The sequence below is a fragment of the Beta vulgaris genome, chromosome 4 (assembly GCF_026745355.1).
Source record: "Beta vulgaris subsp. vulgaris cultivar EL10 chromosome 4, EL10.2, whole genome shotgun sequence".
Classification (NCBI taxonomy): Eukaryota; Viridiplantae; Streptophyta; class Magnoliopsida; order Caryophyllales; family Amaranthaceae; genus Beta; species Beta vulgaris.
This window is the reverse complement of record NC_079205.1, coordinates 54,626,552-54,636,917: the sequence shown is the minus strand read 5'-3', so window position 1 is coordinate 54,636,917 and position 10,366 is coordinate 54,626,552.

Sequence of the window (10,366 nt, the reverse complement as noted above, 5' to 3'; positions counted from 1 at the left end):
ATAATAGGACAAAATAAACCAAAGCTACTCAGTTCTATTACATCAAAGAGGCCAAACTCCCCCTCAACTGTTCTGCATAACCAAGCCCACTGTAACCAAGAGAAATGAGAGGACCAACTAGCATTAGGGATGCTATAGCCACGCAATGAACTCGGACCCACGGCGAATGCAAGCGAATCTGCCACCATGTTTGTGCCCCTTCCTTTGTGAGCGATTGAGATATCAAGGAATTCCTTCCTCGCATTTCAGATGAAATTAAGATGATAATTCATGTTCCAAGGCCCTCCTTCATCTTTGTTGCACCATTCAACCGCATTGGCTGAATCCGATTCAAGGATTATTAACGTTTTTCTAGTTTGAGATCTTGTTTTATCGTGTTGTGCGTCTTTCTAAGGTCTTAGTTAATTAGCTATTTTGGATTTTAGCCTAGTAAAACAATCCTCTGACCCGAACCCTCGATTTACCTTACAACAATTAACAATATTAGTGTTTGTCTTGCTATTTCTTGTGGATATCGACCCTTGTTTACCACTCTGCTTAGGTTAGTGGTTAGTTAGGTAGTTTGAACTTATGTGTTTTGTCCAACGACCAAAATATCCTTTATATATCAACTATCATTTAAAATTATTGTTTCGATCAACAGAATCTCATGTAGGTAGTTTAATTTGCATTCTATAATTAAACATAGATAAAAAAAATTACTGCAAATCAAAATTTATAAAATGCGATTTTTGATTTTTATTAGTTGGGACAACTTTTCAAATTAACTTTTAGCGAAGGGATATTATGCCACAACGCTTCAACATAAACTTAAATAGATTGCTTTTTGTGCAAGGATGTAGTGGGAATTCAGTGGAACTCCACCCTGAGTTCCAGGTTCTAGCCCTGGCTTCAAACCCTCGTGTTAGCATTATGCTGGTGGATAGCAATAAGGATAGTCGGATAGGGAGTTCAAGACTTTGGATTCAGGGGCGGACCTATGAAGGGTCCTGGGTGGCACAGGCCCCCCAAAATAAATAAAAAATTCATTTTTCCTTGCGTCAAACGTGCAGTAAAGACAGCTAAAAGGACTTTTCCGTGCCTCTAATTTAACATATTGAAAGTTGCTCCAGTGGTTAGTGTTGTTACAATTACCTTGATTCCATGAGCTCTGCGGTTCGATTCTCTTTGCAGCCATTTTCTATGAGTTTTGCTTTCCTTCTATTTCTTTCTCTGTCTAAGTTTTCTTTTTCTTTTCCATTTTTGATTTTAAATGAATGCCTTTATTTCACTTGAAAGCTACATATCTACTTCCTTTTCTAATTAATTTTTGTTTGACATTTGTTGTCTTAAATAGTTTCATCTCCAACTCTTAGTTTATAACCATCAATTTATCTATCACACATTTTTAAAAATTGTTTGATTAGTTTTCAAACAAATACAATAATTTGACTATATTATGCACTTTTTAGATACTAAATTTGACCAAGTAAAAAAAATCTAATTATGTAATATGTTGAACTAGTTGATCTCAATGTATACTTTTAAGTATAAACTAGTATACATTTTAGTAAAGTTAAAGTATTAAGAAATGAATAGTCAAATTTGTTATTTAAGAGTATAACGTCAAATAACTAGGTATGTTAAAAAGATAGATGAATTATTAAAATATATTACAAGAAAAGTATTTATAATAATTGATGTATCGAGTGTAAAGTTTTAGCTTTGTCATCCAAAAACTCAATTTCTCATTATCAATATATGTCACGAAATTACTGTCCAATTTCTTTAGTGTGTTTCTAGATAGTTTCGTTAGGACCCCCCAAATTCAAAATCCTGGATCCGCCCCTGTTTGGATTAGGCCTAGAAAGTAGAGATAGGACTAGGGTTGTTTAGCGGTCGAGTCAGATTCGAACTCTTGTTAGCTTAGCTCGTGTTCATTTAAGTTTATTCAAACTCGAGCCGAGCTTGAAACTTGACGAATCGAGCTATGATCGAGCCGAGCATTGACCAAGCGTTGACCGAGCTGCTATCGAACTGTACACAAACAAGTTTGACCTTCTTTAGTTTACTCGTCTTCTTTATATTATTTTTTGAATATTTTTATTTTTTGAGTTTATTTTTTGACAATAAAACTATTCACTCATTATTGTGTAATATCTAAAATAAATATATATTTATATGCATACATACTACATTATTTCCATATAAAAAAAAGTAATTGATCCTGTTCACGAGCTTTTGAGTCAAGCTTTTCATAATTTAGCTTGACTCGTAAGGTCTCGAGCCGAACTCGAACTCAAATTGAACTTTGACCAAACCGAGCTCGAACTGTTCACGAACACGTCATGCTTATTGTCACCCGTAGATAGGACGGACACAGTAAGCTTCATAATACTTGGTTAAAAAAAAAAAAGATAATTGAAAAGTACAAATACTCAACCTTCACTTAAGTTTTTTTTTGTCTCTATTCAATATAAATGTAATTATCCAATATCTCCAACCAATTTTGTTTTTGAGATATGCAATCTTGTCAATTTCTCTCTCTTTTCCCTCAATTCATATAAAATATAAAATAATCCTAAATCCTAATCATATTTCTCTCTCTCTCTCTAGAGTATAACAATACAAGTAGCTTAATCATATATGTATATATTTGCCTCTCCCTTTGAAACAGATTATCCATGTATTCAAGCATATATATCTACTTTTTCTCTTGTTACCTAATGCAAAATTTATACCTCCTAAATGATTTATAATGTGCCTCGATAATTTATTTATTTTTGAAATTATTTTGAAAGATATAAGATAATTTTATTTTTAAAAAGGTGAAGAAAAGGCATGTATGTAGCTAGAGTGTCCACATAATGATGATTTTGAATACTAGGAAAGAAAGGTGGGGAGAGTGTTCATTATAATGCTATAGATGAAGTGGAGTATAATTATTTAATATTCACTATGATGACTAATAATATGATGGCGGAATTTAGTTGTACCTAATTAATTAAGATCGTAGTTCTTAGGAATCACGCAAAAATGAATTACCTTCCACACTAGGATTAGGAACTTGATAGCAAAACTTGGATCAACTTTTACATGATAACTAACTTGACGAATTGCATGAAAACACGTACGACTAGCAAATTTAGGGTATTAAACCTGATTTTTGATCTAATGTTATAAGAATTCATATTGAGAAAAATAAGTAAATAAATCAGTCGTGAATATTAGTTTAAAAAAGGAACGTAATATAATCTTAGGGTTCCGATTTCAAATTGATCTAATCAATTGTTAAAGATATTTATACATAACCAACCGTAAAACATATATATTGGTCACTAATGAAGATTTGATGCATGAACTACTAAGTTTATGTTCCACAACACTATTTGAAAGGAATCTTCAAGTTGCATTTTGTTTTTTGTAAATCCATATATTGAAAAGTACTATATTTCAAAATTCATATAATTAATGAAAAGCTACACAAAGTATCAGATCACATTCAGTCAATTTCCCTTCCTTTTTTTTGTATTTTAGTTACTTTTTTTTTTTTGCTAAGTAAAATAATTCATTTCAAGCTCAAATTTACAACCACGAGCACATCTACGGAAAGACGAACCAACTAGGTTGGACCCCAAAACCCTAGAAGAGCGAAAACACAATTAGATACAAACTTGGTTTGCTAAATTCCTTAGCCACCCTTTACCACCTATATCAGTTTTCTTAGGCATCACCCTATACATTCTTCCTATAACATCCTTTTGAATATGATTTACAATATTATGAATAGCAACTACTCTATGATTCCAAAACACATCATTTCTAGTGCACCAGATGTGATAGATCATTGCACCAGCAATGGCATATAAAACATGCTTCTGGAATTTGTTCTTCATGCTTCTAGTTATCCAACACAATGTAGCATTAACTGTAGTGTGGTTATTAGGTAGCCCACAATATCTCCTTATAGAGCTAAACACAACAGACTGAATTTGCACTCAAACATAAGGTATTCTTGAGTTTCCACAGCAACATCACAAATCAGACAATTGGCATTGGTAGATATCCCCATTCTATGTAATCTACTAGTAGTCTGTAATCTATTGTGCATTGTAAGCCACACAAAAAACCTATGTTTGGGAATGGTGCGTCTATTCCAAACATACTTATCCCAGTTGACACGCTCCAAATTCCCTGTATACAACTGCACAATTTTCTTTACAGAATAATCACCCATCTGCATGATTTGATTCAGAGACATCATGCCCTTAAGCTCTTCCTTAATCTCACAAATTATTTCCAATACCAGCAACACCCTTTTGGGGGTTTATACCCCCACCAATCCCCCTCCTTCATATACAACTCATTTACCCACTTAATCCACAAATTGTCTTTCTTAGCTGCAATTGCCCAGACATATCTCCCCACAGCTGCTCTATTCCACACCTTGATATCCGTGATACCTAAGCCTCCAGTTAGTTATTTGTTAAACAATATAAGGAGGTAATTTAAGATATTTGTCAAACACTCCTTTTCTCTCTTCCTCCATCAAAATCCTAATTTTCTTTGTTAACCTAGAGATTACACCAGCCTTTTGGTCTACCTTTCTGTTTCATGTTCACCATAGATTCTCTCTATATTGAAGAATTTTTCCACCCAGTTATTAGGTTAATTCCACCCATATATTGCAATATGTCTTTTTATACATGAAAGTTTGAGGATATTTTTTCAATTTTGCAAGAAAATATTGGACCTACTGGTTCTTCTCTACATCCACCTGCTTAGTTCATCTAACTCAAGCTTCTTCAGCACGCTTCTTATAATAGTTAGTTACAGTTTGTTATAAGTTTGTTGTAAAGTTGTTACACATTAGTAATTTATTACATCTTTTCTTTCTATCCTAGTGCTATAACTATAAATAGATATCTTCCTCCTTCTGGGAAGTTATTCATTCAGTCAATCAATCAATGAGAAACTACTCCTAAGTTCTCTCTAAACTTTCTCTCTCTTCTAAACTTCTCTGAACTTATTCAAGTTCTTCATGGTATCAGAGCAGGAATTAGAGAATTCCTGGCTCAAATTTCTCTGAAAATCTGCTGTGCAATCATTGCAAATATCAGATAATATTTTCTCTGAAGAATTCTGGATTTATCGCTTCCGCACAAAGCTGAATATCATCATCCTGAACTATTTCTCACTAAGCTGAGATCCTTTATGCAAAATTGAGGTTAATCTTTCTGATTCTGAAAATTTCTTTGTTTCATCTGATTGATCTTGATTAGATTTTAACATTTCTTCAAAATTCTGAGTTCCTTTTCTTCTCATCTGAATTTATACTTCTTCAATTTTTTCTGCATTTCTTGAAATCAAAGTTATCATGTCTTCATAATGACTGAATCACCGAAATCAAATACAAATTCTTCATCCTTACCTCCTAATCAGGATCCTACTAGCATCTTTTATATTCATCCCTCTGATACAAATGTAAATCAAGTTGTCACTGTTAAATTCAATGGAACTAGTTACAACGATTGGAAACGATCAATGATGATCATGTTATCGACTAAAAACAAATTGAGGTTTATCGATGACAAATTTGATATTCCTATATCTGGATCTGATGAATATGTAGCTTGGGAGCGTTGTAACAATCTAGTTCTATCCTGGATACATGCTAACCTTGATAATACTATCAAGAAAAGCATTCTATACTTCATTTCTGCATCTGAAGTATGGAAGGATCTTGAAGAACGCTTTGGTCAATCATCCATGACTCAAGTGTTTTCTCTTGAAAAAAAGATGGCAGAGCTTACACAAGGTTCAATGACTGTCTCTGAGTTTTACACTACTCTAAAAACTCTTTGGGATGAAATGCATGACAATAATCCTCTTCCATATTGTACATGTAACAAATGTACATGTAACTTGACACAAAAAATCCTTACTAGAGATCAAGAATCAAAACTGATTCAGTTCATGATGAAGTTGAATGAAACCTTCTCCACTGTCAGGGGAAACATTTTAATGACACATCCTTTACCTAAAGTAACTCAAGCTTACCGAATTTTTGCTCAGGAAGAAAGACACAAAGAGCTCACTAAGCTTACTGCCAATACAGAGTCCTTAGCTTTTGTTGCTGACAGAAACACCAAATACAAATCATCCTCTCATCCTTATTCTTCAGGCAAACCTTTACTTGCTGGCAGTAAGCGACCTGGCTCACATTATTACTGCACACACTACAAAATACCTGGACATAGTATTGAAAGGTGTTTTAGAATCCATGGATTTCCATCAGGATACAAGCCCAAGGAGAAGAAATTTGCAGCTGCAGTACACAATACTCCTTTTCAGACTGACAATATGTCTTCTGATACTAAGACTGATGCTATATCTGTGGAGCAATATAAACATTTGTTGACTTTGCTTAATAATCAAACCATGAATCCTTCATCAAACAATCCTGATCCTCCTTCTTCTGAAGACAACATTACATCTGGCCATGCTCTAATGGTAGGTAAACATTGCTATCTTTCCTGTCTTAATACACAATGGTTATTAGACAGTGGTGCATCTGATCATATATGCAATAATATTTCTTGGTTTCATTCATATAGTGCTGTAAGTGGTCCTCAACATACTATTACAATTCCAAATGGAACACATGTCCCCATACAACACATTGGGTCTGTTATTCTCAGCCCTGACATTGTGTTACAGATTGTGCTTCATGTTCCAGAATTTCAGTTTAATCTTATTTCCATCCACAAGTTATGTCAGGACTTGCATTGTCACATTTCATTTACTCATGGTACATGTATGTGACCCCTCAGGACCCTTCTCAGAAAGGGCAATCAATGCTTCTTGGTAAATTGCATGCTGGGTTGTACAATGTTGCTGCCACTCATGTTCAGGTTGACTCTTCTCCTACTGCTGATGCTGATAAGCACTGTTTTGCTGCTGTTGATAATGCCAAGCTGTGGCATCTACGTCTTGGACATCTTCCTTTTGATCATCTAGCTCAACTGGTTCCTTCTTGTGACATAAAGTCTTGTTCTAAAGAGTTCATTTGTACAGTTTGTCCTGCTGCCAGACAAACTAGGAAACCTTTTCCTACTAGTTCTACTAAGTCAAATAAGGCTTTTGATTTGGTGCATATTGATGTATGGGGGCCCTACAAGGTCAAAACTCTTTCAGGTTGTACTCAATTCATCACTATTGTAGATGATTTTACAAGGTTTACTTGGATTCATTTGTTGAAGTTTCGAACAGATGATGTGCCTATTATGAATAATTTTCTTAACTATGTGCATACTCAATTTGATGCTAAAGTTCTTTCTGTACGTTCTGATAATGCAAAAGAGCTGATTGAAGGAGATATGAAAGCATTGTTTCTTCATAGGGGTATTCACCATCAAACTAGTTGTGCATACACACCACAACAGAATGGTGTGGTGGAGTCGACATTTATTGGAGACTGTTAGGGCTATCTTTCTTCATTCCAAAGTACCAGATCAGTTTTGGGGAGAGAGTATACTGTGTTCTGCTTATCTTATCAACAGAATGTCTTTATCCAGCATTCATCACACCTCTCCCTATGAAAAGTTGTATCACAATAAACCATCTCTTGATCATTTAAGGACCTTTGGTTGTCTTTGCTTCATCTCTACTTCCAAAGTTCACAGATCAAAATTTGACCCCAGGGCACACCCTGCTGTATTTCTTGGGTATTCAGTGACTCAGAAAGGCTATAAGGTATTAGACATGATTTCCCACAAAATTCTTGTTACAAGAGATGTCACATTTTATGAAAGGCACTTTCCTTTTCATATTTTGTCTAATGCTATTTCAGTCCCTGATCCTATTTTTACTCCATCTGCTACTTATGATTGTTTTGATGATAATTTTCCTATTTCTTCTTCTACACCACTACTGCAACCTGCCAATCACTCTCCACCTTCTCCCACTATTATTCCATCTCCAGACTCTTCTCTTTCACCTCCTTCTTCCTCTGATTCTACCTCACCATCAGCTTCTCTACATACCTCACCTGATCCCACAGAAACTCAAGCTCTTGTTGATCTCATCACCTTTTCTCAACCTGATTCATCTTCTCCTCCTCTTAGACAGTCTACTAGACTTCATAAACCTCCTGCATATCTCAGTCAGTATTATTGCAATACTTCTTCAGCAGCTATTACTAACCACTGGTGTAATCTAGTATCTTTTTCTTCCTTCCCTTCTTCTTATAAAACCTTTTTAGCGACATCTTCTGAAACTCTCCAAGAACCTTCTAACTACACAGAAGCTTCATCCAAACCTGAGTGGATTGAAGCTATGAACAAAGAAATACAGGCTCTTGTTACCAATAACACATGGGATCTTGTTGATCTTCCATCTGGGAAGAAGCCAATTGGTAATAAATGGGTGTATAAGGTCAAGTTGAAGGCAGATGGTACTTTGGACAGATGCAAGGCAAGATTGGTTGCTAAAGGCTTTAATCAAAAGTATGGTATTGACTATGAGGATACTTTTTCTCCTGTAGTTAAAATGCCCACAATCAGATGCATACTTGCTATTGCTTCCTACAATAAATGGCCCGTTTATCAATTAGATGTCAATAATGCATTTTTGCATGGGGATCTCAAAGAAGAAGTCTACATGAAGGTTCCTCTTGGTTTTCCCAACCCTCACAACAAAGTCTGCAAGCTTAATAAGTCACTTTATGGCTTGAAGCAAGCTTCTAGGCAGTGGTATGCTAGGTTGGTGGAAGATCTCACAGCACAAGGTTTTCTACAATCCAAAAATGACTACAATTTGTTTATTAAAAGGGCAGACTCTGACATCACTATGGCTGCAGTCAATGTAGATGATATAGTCCTCACAGGGACTAATGTTCACACTATTAATTCCCTCAAGCAACATCTTCATCAAACTTTTAGCATCAAAGATTTAGGCATTCTACATTACTTCTTGGGAATAGAAGTTGCTTATCCTCCTGAAGGTGTTTTAATGAGCCAGCAAAAGTTTTCTAAAGAACTCCTTGCTGATTGCAGCCTTGATTTGTCAAAAAGGGCTTACACTCCTCTCCCAGTTAATGTCAAACTTCAAGCTGAAGAGGGTGACTTACTTCCTAATCCTGAATTCTATAGGTCTCTTGTGGGCAAACTTAACTTTCTTACTCACACACGACCTGATTTGTCATTTGCTGTCCAAAGTTTAAGCCAATTCATGCATTGCCCTCGCTCTTCTCATCTTTTTGCTCTTCAGCACACTCTTAGATACCTCCAACATACTCTTGGTCAAGGTATTCTTGTTCAAGGCCATGGCAAGCTTATTTTGCAAGCTTTTTCAGACTCTGATTGGGCCTCCTGCCCTGACTCCAGAAAGTCAGTCACTGGGTACTTGTTATTACTTGGCAAATCTCCTATTTCTTGGCGTTCCAAGAAACAAAGTACAGTGAGTAAGTCTTCCTCTGAAGCATTCAGCAGCTTCAAAAGTGGCTTGGACTGTTCGTTTATTGCAAGAACTTGGTGTCTCTCAACCACAACCAGTGACTTTGTTTTGTGATAATCAAAGTGCTTTGCACATAGCTTGTAATCCTGTGTTCCATGAGCGAACGAAACACACTGAAATTGATTGTCACTTCACTAGGGAGAAGGTTCTAGAGGGGCTCTTACAACTTTCCTATCAGCCAACTCATTCCCAGCTAGCTGATGTGCTTACTAAATCTATGTCATCACCTCAGTTTAACAAGCTTCTTTCCAAGTTGGGTTTGTTTCCTACGCCTCCCAACTTGAGGGGGGGTATTGGACCTACTGGTTCTTCTCTACATCCACCTGCTTAGTTCATCTAGCTCAAGCTTCTTCAGCACGCTTCTTATAATAGTTAGTTACAGTTTGTTATAAGTTTGTTGTAAAGTTGTTACACATTAGTAATTTATTACATCTCTTCTTTCTATCCTAGTGCTATAACTATAAATAGATATCTTCCTCCTTCTGGGAAGTTATTCATTCAGTCAATCAATCAATGAGAAACTACTCCTAAGTTCTCTCTAAACTTTCTCTCTCTTCTAAACTTCTCTGAACTTATTCAAGTTCTTCAGAAAATTTGATTTATTGATGAAAATTTATGCATTGTCATAGCAAATATCAATTATAATTATAAAAAAAAATATCCATTATACGCTTAGAACGAATTGCATCAGTTAGTTCTGTATAACAGATTGAAAGATCCCCTTATGAAAAGTTGCATCATCAAACAATGATGTAAAAGTGAATATGCAGAATATAAGTCAAATCTCATCTACAACGATCATGATTTTGTCAATTTAAATTTTATTTGATCAAATACGTTATCATAATATCATATGACTCTTTCACTAATG